This window comes from Rissa tridactyla, chromosome 14 (assembly GCF_028500815.1).
Source record: "Rissa tridactyla isolate bRisTri1 chromosome 14, bRisTri1.patW.cur.20221130, whole genome shotgun sequence".
Classification (NCBI taxonomy): Eukaryota; Metazoa; Chordata; class Aves; order Charadriiformes; family Laridae; genus Rissa; species Rissa tridactyla.
This window is the reverse complement of record NC_071479.1, coordinates 2,959,345-2,970,892: the sequence shown is the minus strand read 5'-3', so window position 1 is coordinate 2,970,892 and position 11,548 is coordinate 2,959,345.

Genomic DNA, 11,548 nt, shown 5'->3' with positions numbered 1-11,548 from the left:
CCGAGCTCCCAAACGCACCAATCAAACAAATGTCATCTCCTCGAGCACAAAGTGAATGTGCTTTTTATTCCTTGAACAAAATCACTCGGGCACAATAGCGGGTTGGCTCCGTGCAAAGAAACTTTCCTATTAGCGTCGTAGAATAAGCTCTGGCAAGCGAGCAGGGACAGGCAAATCAAAGCTGGGAGCAAGATGGCAAATGTTTCCTTTTGAAAACAGGCTTTCCACTGAATTAGCCCAGGGTATGTCACAACCAATCTCCGAGCTGCTTCCTATCATAGCAGAAAAATAAATCAAAATCAAAACAAAGCAAAGAAAAATGGAAAAAAAAAAAAAAAAGGAACTCAGAAATAACAGACAAGTAATTTAGCTCACTGCGTGCCACAGGAATCCTGATCCAACTGATTTTTGTGCTCATATAGAACACACTGAGTGTTGGTGGCTTTGTACCTGGGACAAGTCACAGTGAAGCTCAGCTTTAAGGCTCATGCTTGAGCTCAAAGCACGGCGCCAGCAGCGCTGTCCTGCAAATCCGGGATGCAAAATCTGGTATGTTTATGGAAAATAAGATGCACGATCCAAACTGAAGTGTTCATTTGTGCAGCAGGAGGAACAGGGGGCACGTGACGATGTCCTGCTCCAATGCCTTGATTTCTCTGCTACCAACTGCCTGATCTAGATGTTGTCACTCCCGCTGGGACATTGGCCACGGTGCCTCTGCTGACCTGCTCGTGTGCTCGGAGCGCAGACCCTCTCTGGGCTGGTGCCAGGGAGGCAGCAGCAGCTCCAGGGCTGGTCTGCAGGGTGGATTTCTATGACTAAAGGCTCCCCGCAGTCTGCTGGGCTGGCACAGCCTCCAGCAGCCTCCCTGAGCGACGGCTCCTCCAGGAGTAGAGGGAAAGTCCCCTGCTGCTGCTCAAGGAAAGTTGAGTCATTCCCAGCATCTCTGCTGGACAAGTTGTCTCCTGTGTGCTGGGGCACTTGGGTGACACTCGTGTGCCCAGAGTTGGGTAGAAATCCTGACGTCTGCGTGCAGCCCAGGTTGGGACTGACTTCTGCTGCCTTCTGATGGGTAAACCAAGGAGTGGGGAGGGAATGAGCTTACTCCAACCCCATGGGGGACCTGGCAGTCCTGCAGGTGATGGGGAGCTCAGGGCTCCTCTAATTGCCTCTCCAGCTCTGCCACTATCCCTGGCCGTGCACAAGCATTCACAACCGTTGTGATCTTCCGTGCCTTGGCATCCCCATAGGGTGCAGCCTACCTGGTCCCACCATGCTAGGGCTTGTCCTCCCAGCCTGCTCTGGAGTCCCAAACCCAGTGCTGTGACTGCTAAACCCATCCTTCCTGTGAGAGGAGCAAAATACCTCCTGGGTACCAGCCTTACACGTCCAACTCCACCGAGACCACCTCCCTGCTCTTCAAATAACCCAGCAAACCCGTGGTGCCTCTGGGTCATCAGCCTGACTGTTACGCAGCATTTTCTCTTGGCCGATGGGGATTACCCCACCAGGGAAATCCAGCGGGTACAGGGAGGGTGAACTGGGATTTGTGTTGTCCTTTCCCTGACCATGTCCTGGGGGTACCCTCTAGGCTCTCCTGGACTTCACACCTTTGCCTTGTCCCTCCACAGCCCTCCCTCTCCCCGAGCCCCTGCTCGGAGGGTGCATTCCTGTGGAGCTGTGTACACATTCCCCGCATTGCTGGCACTGCTCCGAGAGCCGTCCCCGACACACCGGCATGACTGGGAGCTGTTGCAGTGACTAGGGGAAAGTTTAGGCCTCCTTGTTCTTGCAGGTTAATGAACTACCTTTGTGCACCAAGGTGAGACTGGGAGTTCAAGGCGAACAGAAATACGAATAGAAACCGTGGGGCTGGCAAACTCCTATCCACGTGCGCTGTAATCCTTGCCTGCTCCGTGCACCACTCACACCGCTCTCTGGATGTAGGGCTGGGCTCGCCCAGCTCGGCTCCCTTGATGCCAACAGACCCATATGCAGAACCTGAATTACACTCTGGCTTCACCTCTGGGGGTTTGGGCTGAAACTTTTGGTAGTAAAAGGTAAAAATGCGTGTTAGAGCTGGCAGCAGCGGCGGAGGCGAGGGAGCAGACCTGCTGCAGAGAGCTGGAGGGTGACACCATTTCCTCATGCAGTGAGTCATCGCAGCCACGGCATTTCCAGATGCACCTTTTGCCTCACGCCAGGCTCTGCAGACGTATGACCTTAGCGGGGAAGATGTCCCCCCCGCTCTCTATCGGCTCCGCTTTTGTCCCTCTGAGGGCTGGCGGGGGCATCCCTCCAGCTGCACGCATTGAGGCCGGACAACTTCGGAGAAGAAAAGTGGAAGCCTGCCAAGATATATTTGGAGAACCGCAGCTTTAGTATGGAGAGGTGACTTCATCCCAGCTGAGCTGTGAGGTGTCCGTGATGTGCTGTCAGGGGGCTCCGTGCCCAGGGGGCTTTGCCCCCCGGTAAATCCCGGGAGCCAGGTGAGGCACTGGGTGGGCAGGCTGGCTCTGGCAAAACCAGTGAGGCTGCCTGCCTGGATAAAACCAGGATGGAAGCAACAAGAGAGCACAAAATAATCTATTTAACCATTAGGCCACATTCATCCTTCCTGCAGTGATCGCAGAGGAGCTCCCCCCAGGAGAAATTTGGCCCATTTTGTCTAATTAGTTTCTCTCCTGCTGACACTTGCTGACATTTGCTGCTGACATTGCCCAGCCGCAGCTTCACGCTCTGAGCAAATATTTTGCTTGGATGGGAGAAAATCAGCCCCGAGGAGCTTGTGTGCGTATGTGGGAACCCAAACTGGAGCTGGATCCCCTGTTTATTACCTGCATCCCTGGAGGAAAGCAGGAAGCAGGCCTGGGAAAGCGCTGCTCTCACTGCAGCACGCACGATGTGAGCTCTGATTTTGGGGCAGAAACCCCTCCACTGTTTCACGCAGGGCTGTGCCGGGGGCTTGGTACAGGTCTGACCGATGCTGTGAAAAGGGATGAGAAGGAGGGAAGGGCGATGAGTCCCTTCGGCTGCAGGGATGCAGGGATGCAGCCTGCTAATGCTCTTTATCCAGGATTGCTCTGGCAAAGCGCTGGGTACCACAGGAGGCCCCAGACTGCGGCACTCGCCTTGACCAGCTCTGGGGCTGATTGCTTCAAACATCCTGAAGCGCCCAGTGCCCTTGGAGACAGGATGCTTAAGCATCTTTTAAGGTCTCAGCTCCTGTATTCTCCGGCTCTGGGGAATCTGGCTTTCACCACTAAAATGGAGTCTAGCGGTGAGGACTAAAATGGTTAGGACTCACAGACGACACCACACAGATAATGTTTTGGCACTTCGTCAAGCCCCCAAGGCCTCAGTTCACAGCCTTTACCCAGGGAAGCTGGGAGAAAGTTTTGTGGTTGACTGAAAAGGGACCACAAATGGTGGGGCCAGGGCGAGGTCTTGACCACGTAACAGATTGAGCCGATGCCCTGTCTGCTTGTACAGACGGCTCGAAATAGGACTTTTGGGGAGAAAGGCAAGGAGATCCACTAAATCCCATCCACCACATCTCATCCGACCCACTAAACTGGCAGCGTGGGGGAGGGACAAAGAGAGAAATGGTAAATATTTTGCAAAAAAAACCCAGGGACTGTCCCTCCTAGCCAGGAACCGCTGACAGGTTTCGGTGACGCCCTTCACCCAGGATAACCGAGAGGGGAGCAGGCAGTGCAGCGTTCGCAGTCAGGCCCCGCCGCTGAAGGATGGCGCAAGCGGCTGCAATGAGCCCTTTGTCAGGAAAAAGCCTTTATGACTATATTTGTGCAGGCAGCTCTAACTGCTCAGACCTTTATTCTTTCAGGCTTTTAAACTAAAGGTCATTTTCTCTTCCCTTCCAGAAAAAAAAAAAAAGTAAAAAAAAAAAAAGTAAAAAAAAAAAAAGTGAATTCCTCTTGACGCAGATCCCCTTCCCCTCTGGATGGGAGTTCAATTGTTCTTGCAAGCAGACTCCAAATCTGCCCCTCGCATTCACTTCCTTTTTCCTGCCCGAAAGGAAACAGAGATTTCTGACTGTGTGAACTAGTCCTTTATTTAAGGATACAAGAAAATAGCTAAATGCTAATTCAGTGTAGCGCTACGCGCTTTAGCATGCTGCATGGCAAAACAAAAGAAAGAGAAACATCTCCCCGCCCTTCCCAGTTGAATTGTAAACTGCCCACTGATTTGAGTATAATGGGTATTTATGAAAGTTATACTAAAACATTTACTGAAGTCCAATGCAAACCAAAAGCCTTCAGTCAGGAAGTTTTTAGCTACCAAAAATAATCACCAGGACCTGGCTAATATTTTTAACGATCATGCGTTCTTGGGAATTTCCTCTTCCCCCCGTGGAGATAAGTGATTAAACAAAATACAGGCAGTGGCCATTTTGATACGCTGCGACGTGTCAGAGAAGAGACATATCAACAGTTCTTTTTTTGTATATTTTTCCTAAGTCTTGACTTCTGCATTCACTGTCTGACTTTTAGGCTGAATTCTACTTCTCTATTATGTTGCTGAAATCCAGTGGAGTCAGCAGAAAAGCCATGAGAGCTTCCTGGGTAGGACTTTTAAGCCAAGGTATTAGATCCACTAATGGGGAGACAGTTATCTATTACACGCCTTATTAATTTTATAAAAAAGACATTGAGCTCTATTCAGCTGCGCGTTATTTGGCTTAATCATTTCTGTAGAGCGCCGTTATCGTAACTTCCTGTCCATTCTTCAGATCTTCTCCATGGAGACCTCCTCTGGACTTAGACCCACACAATGAGATCAGAACCGGCCCTTTGAGTGCGTTTTTCAATACACCAAGTATTTTTAACACAGAAAACTTTTAATCAGTTGCAAGTGTTTTGATCTGCAATGGGGGCAGTTTTAAAATTTCAATTCTTGCTGTCTCTTAGGACCAGTAAGAGTTGCTGGGAAAGGGAGTGTCAGCTGCAGGCAGGGAGCAGGAGGGCTCTCAGCCCTCAGGGCTTTGGTGGAGGACGGAGCAGCCCAGAAGAAGTTGCCTCCCCAGGATCTAACACCATTTTGTGCCGTGCAAATAGCTTTGTTGTGGTGAGAGGGAAACGTTTCCCCTTTCGGTGCCTTCCCCCAGAAGCCCACCTTGTGTGAGCCAGCATGAAGGTGCTGCTCCAGCCTCTGGCTTTAGGCACCAGGAGGTTGGTGCCTCTGCACCGCCCGAATCGCACGCCTGCTCCAGTGGGGTGCACGGCTCTACCGTCAGACCCTGCAAAGGGATGGCTTTTATTCCTTATCCTCTATTTTAATGGTACGCCTTTTCCTCCCAGGCAGTCCTCATGGTGCTGCATAAGGATTTCATGGAAATAAATGGTCACTGAAGGTCTTCCAAACCAGGTCCCTTGTACGGGAGTGCAGAGCACAAAGAGAGGAGCTGAACTCCCAGATGGTGATAAATCATCCTAGAGAAATCCAACTCATCCTTTTCAAATACACGCGTATGTCAGGGACATTAAAGCACGTCGCTTGTTGCAATAAGATACAGTTCTCACTAACTCATCAAAACAAATGCTAATTTTGATTAGCCCTCCAGGTGTTTATTTATCACCAAGGCAACCCGTTAAGGTTTGAAGCAGGGAGAGGACGTTTTCTTTTTGCATCCTCAGAATGGAGGCAGGTCTGGGGCGGCTCTTGGTCATTTGTGGGGAGAATTCAAAATGCATATTTTGGATCTTTGCTGAACGAAAAGTTCTGCATTGAGGATTTGAACTGTTGTCAAAGGATAGTAAAAATAAAAGACTGATTATAGATGTACCCATCTGTATAGATTGTCCTGGTACAAGAAAGGGGCAGCTGGGCTAACTGAGGAAAATTTTGGCAGTGGAAAATATTTTCCCATCTTTCTGTGCTGGTGGGAGCTGGCTCCAAGGCAGGCACCAGGGACTTGCAGGGACTGCATCTCCTCGCACCTCGGGGAACTGGGGGAAAACATGCAGGTTTCCCAGCCCAGTAAGGAGCCCAGGCACTCGGTCCCTATTCAGTCCGCAATAATCCTTCTCCGTAGGGACTTGCGATGAGCGAGGCCCTCGCAGCCTGGTCCTACCAGCTGAGGAAACGTGCTTTGTCCTTGCATGGACAAGGAGACACTGAAACCCCCGCAGTGTAGTTCTAATCCACCCTGTGTGCCTTTCCATTGCACACGGGTTTCAAAAAGATACGGTCTTGCTCAAATATTTTCTGAATGCCTGCTACCTTCCTGCAGCAAGGGGAGGTATCTGTGAGAGATACAAAGCTGCTCCAGCAGGACAACACCGAAACCTTATCTCACACCAAAGGAGCCTTTTACCAACATGGCTTAGTAAAAGAGAGGCTCTGGGCTTTTTCCCCATCTCTGTCCTCGATGCTGTCACAACAGCAGCAGCAAGGCACGGCTGCATCCCCGACCTTGGGTACACCGGGGTCCCAGTGGTACCCCAGAGCGCACCGCTGCGGAGCAGGGGAGTTTGTCCCCCAGCCCAGGGTTTGCTGCCCGTGTGCAGGACACCAACTTGCAGAGTATTCAGTCTCTGCTCCCTGTCTCCCTCGCTTTCTCCCCCTCTCTTATCAGGCTTTCTTTGAACTCTTTGTCAAGAGCAAGAGTGCGAGGGGAGGCTGAGCCCGCAGGGTTGCTCAGATGAGGGCTGGCGTGCCCCTTAGCCCGCCTGCGCGGGAGCTGCCCGCCACCGCTCTTACAGGAATGGATTTTTCACGGGAAATCACACACAAACTCTCTTGGTAACTAGTACACAGTCCTTGGCAGAGCTGTGTGTGGGAGTGCTTCAGCAGTGTCTCGGGGTGGCTCTGCTTCAGGAAAGCACAGACGTATGAGGTGCTTTACGATGCAGTCTGGCTGATCTTTTGGTGCCGGTCTTAATTTTGCTGGAGTTGATTTATGTGGACAAGCTGACCTTGATGACACACGCTTGCTGGCACTGAGGTTCCCCCGCGCCTCTGACATTGTGCATGCAGGGTTTTAAGCATGCACTCAGGCGTTGCCCGCAATAGAAACACTTCTCTGGCCAGGGGCTGTGTCCCGAGCCCCGCACGTAGCCATTGCTTTGGCTTATTTCCATGTTAGAGACGTCCTGGAAGAACCTGCCCATCTTCTATAGGAAGCACTACTTAAAGTCAGCATTATAGAGGTCAGCCTCCAGCCTTCTGTCATCCCAACCCCAACTCTTTGTGCAACGTGATGCTGAATATCTAATTAACAAATTGGTAGCAATTAGCCTTTGGTGTTAATGAGCAGCTACTAATGGGAGGGACAGGAGGCATTATGAGTGTCAAGACACCTTGAAAAGTGTCTTCATTGCCCAAGTGGAGACTTTGATGAGGAATGAGAGAACTGCAGAAAGAGGAGGTTTTTGCCCAAAGCGGGCCCGAGCTGACTCCTCCGGGGGGAGAGACCCAGCTGCTCTTCGGCGGCATCGGCAGCCTCCAGTCCTGGCAGTGTCAGCAGCAGATCCCGCTGTCCCTGGGTGATGTTGCATGGTGCTTCCCAAGTGTTGAAAATGAGGAGTCTTTCTGACTCTTACTGTCAGAGATAAAATAAGTGTTTACCTTGAGATAAAAAATCTAGAGATACAAAAAGCCTTGGGCAAGCTGAAACAACAGGGAAAGACCTCGGAAGGGGCAGCTATCCCAAAGCATCTTTTCTTTACCTCTCTTTATGATGTTTTTTTTTTAAATGAAAAGACAAATACTCAAAGAACCGAAGGAACAAATATTCCCCAAACAGCTCTGCCAGAAGCGCCTTCCCCAGTACTGTTTCCAGTGTCCTGCTGGACACGGGGCTTCCCAGTGACCCCCAAACCCCCCTGTGAACAGAAGCCTGTCAGCCACCTCAGCTGGACACCCCGCAGCACGCTGCAGGGCCCCTTCCCAAACCATCCATCGTGTGCTCCGGCTCACGGCCTCCCCAGATACTTCACTGGCGAGGTTTTATTTTACCAATAATGCTTTTTTTAACGCTTAGGGAAATTTGAGTGAGAAAAATACAGTTTCAGCTAATTGTTCAAACTTTGAGGCTCTGAAGTTCAGAACTCAATTTTTGAATTGGGAGACTCTGATAGTTTCAGAGGAACTTTTTTCCTGAATTCCAATTTCTCTGAAACATAATCTACAAACATGGGTAAAATTCCTTTTCATAGACAATTTTCAGCAGAAGACAGATCTGTTTCCCAGCCAGGCTGCGGTTGCCTGCCAGACTCCCGAGGCTCTCCCTGCGCAGCGAGAAGCACTAATGAAGAATACAATCTCTGAACTTGATTAATTACGTCTGCACTGCGTGGGTATTCCCTGGGCACCCTCAAAACAACTCAAGAGGTTGTTAAAGCATGAGGACGGCAACCCGGGTTCAGCGGAGGATGAGCAGCAAAAGGTTTTCCTTTTCCTCCCTTGCTCCCCAAAGAGGTTCAGGTTTGAAATACCGTTTCCTCTTACACTTTGAGGCTCAAGCAAGCATCTGCTTCTTCTGCTGAGAAGAGAATTAAACCCTGCAAAAAGTTCACAACACCTAAAATTAAGAGTTAAATTGATGTAGCAGGTTTCATGCAGGAATCTAAAAGCAGTTCATGCATGTTTGTTGAGCAAGCAGCACAACATCCCCATGATGGGACCCGCGCTTTTATTATCTGCTGATGAGAAAGCAGGCAAGGGATGGTAAAGTAGCTTTTCTACAGAGAATACTGGAAGTGGGTGGAAACAGCAGTCGGGAAGCCTGGATCCCATGCCCCCACCCAACAGCCGGGGGCCATTCCTAGATGCAGCGTGCTCCCCAAGAAGCAGTCGTCACTCAAGGATTTGGAGTGGCTCGAGCCTGGAAACATTTGACACGGTGCTCCTGAATCCAACAAAGGTCTGGGCCAGCGCTGGGGGGGGTGCAGCAGGGCTTTCCGCTGGCTGAGACTCCAACCCCATCCCTCCGCAAGCAGCCTGCGCGCCCCTGCCAGACACGGCTGCGCTGCCCTCGGCTCACTGCGCTGGCAAACGCTGCACGAACTCAGCATGGAGTTTGTGCCATCTGATTTTGACTGCTGCTTTGTAATTGACTTTATTATTTAAAGTATCAAATGTTGCTGTGGGACAGCATTTTCCCTGATACTTGCTCATGTGCTGATTAAACCCTGACTGACTGCGGCGTCACAGCAAACGGCAGCACGTTAGCAGAAAGCAGCCCAAAAGGGCCAATAAAACAAGCCAGGCAGGACTTTGTTTCTCAGGAGCAGCTGAGACTTGGAGGGAAAAGACACACTTAAAAGAAAAGTTCCTCCAGCAAAACCATGGAGGAAAACTGATCATAAAACAAACGCAGCCTCAAACTTACAGGGGTCAGTGTGGGCAGGGGGTATTCAACGGCAGCCACATCAGCTGACAGGAGAGCAGCATGCCACACTAATTGGCTAGCGCTAATGAGGAGCTGAAGCCCACTCCATCCCCGTACTCAATTCACGCCTGACAGGCCCTGAATGCGGCTGAGCAGGGGCAGAGCAGTGGAGCAGGCTGCGTGGCCTCTGGACAAGCACGTGTCCCGGCTCGGGGCTGCCTGCCCATCTGCGTGCTCTGCTTTTGGTGGGTCCCACTGCCACCTGACACCCTGGGCTACCGAAAAGGTCACCTTGTGATGGGCTGGGGAGGCTGCCAGGGAGCCTGTGCCTCAGCATGGGCTGGAGGGGACGCCAGCGGGAGGTTTGGGGATGATGGGCAGGTGCAAGCAGCGGCAGGGCTGTGGGCAAGGCCACGCATGGCCCGGTGTGCGGCACCAACACCCCGCGGCTCCCTCCCTCTCACACACCGTAACTGAGCCTTGGCTGACGCCCAGGTTTTCCCCAGCACCGACTTCCACAGGAGGGTAGCGGCGGCTCTGCGAGATGAAGCGTCATGATTTCAAATTTAAAAATACCCGTTCATATAGCCCCTGCTGACCGCTTCCCGCTCCGGCAGCTACTACTAAAGATACTAGAGACTGGGTAAACAGGAAGCGTTTTCCACACATCCCGTTTCATTCCTGCTGCTCCACAGCCGAGGCCACAGTGGTCCCGCTCCGTGCTCGGCTCTGCGTGCGTGTGGAGGGGTGGGTGGGCGATGTCCCGGCCATGCACCGTGACCTGTGTCCATCCCGGGGCAGAGGACACGGGGCAGATGGCGTAGGGCCAAGCGGTGGTTGCTGCGACTGATAAAATTTGGGTCTAGGGTTTTCCCCAAAGTTCATGGGCTTCAGTTTTGGAGGAGGTGGAGGGGAATGTGAGGGTGCTGGGCACCTTTGTGAAGGCTCTGCACATTGCAGGATTGAGCCTGTGTGTCTGCTGAGGGTGGAGCAAGCTGTCAGCTCTGGACCTGAGCTTCCAGTGTCCAGCATCTCTGATCTGAAAGGAGCATCCAGTGCTGCCTCTTCTCGCAGGCAGCGTGTGCTGTCCATGCAAGCCCTGTAACTTTCCATAGGGAGCTGCTGCTTAAAGCTCAGCTCAGTGCTGAGCACAAAAACGGACGGAGACAGACCCTCCCTACAGGTTAATGTCGCGTGCACACACAAACACACAACGTTTCATGCCCAACCGAGCACAAACCACACACGTGTTCCTAGAAGAGACTCCCCCGGACAGACGCACTCCCAGGGAGTCCATCAGCGGCGATGCTCACAGAAAGCAGCACGCCGTTTAAAATCACCTATTGCCGGAGAGGATGATGGGCGGCAGAAAACAGCCTTTAAAAACCTGTCTGCCAAGGAAAACAAGTGGGGTCTTTCTTTAGCCATGCATTTATATAAATAAACACAGGGATATTTTGCATCTCCCAGGGGACTTGCCCAGAGTAATATTTTGCTGAATAAGGGTGGGAGTAATCATCCACCGTAAGCCTGCGCACAAGTGCCCTGTGCCGCCCAGACCGAGAGGACCCCAGCATGTGTGGCACAAGCTGGGGACATGGATGACGTCCATGTCCCCAGGGATGTGGCTCCAGGGGAGCCCCAGAAGACACATGCCCCCAGACCCACGCCATGCATTCTGCCAGGACAGGAGGAAAGCGTACAGCCAGCCATGGGGTCACTCGCTTGGTGGCCTGATCGTGTCCTCTAAGAGAATCAAGAAAGAATTACCACCTCCACAGCCCTCATGTTCCAAAATGTCTCCTTTCCTAGCATAAAGTCTGGAGTGAAGTTTCAAATTCCAATTAAAATGTGTACTATTCCTCCTTTGGCTTCCCAGAACCAAGGTCACACATACACTTATATTAAATTTGAAATCACAATCAGCTTTGCACCAGGATGGCCTTGAAAATTACTGAGCTGGGGCAGTTGTTTCCATGCCCCTCTCTGCTGCCCGCTCACGCCATCTTTGCTGGGTGATGTCCTGATGGTTCAGTGGTCCAAATTGCCTGTACCTCGCTCTTTGCCAACACAGGGACAGTGTGATGAGGGTGACAAGGCATCCAACAGACTGACTGACCACTGCATTGTAACCCAAATTTCAGGGGGGTCGCAAATACCCCAGGACATGCCCCACTGGCGCCTAATGCCAAC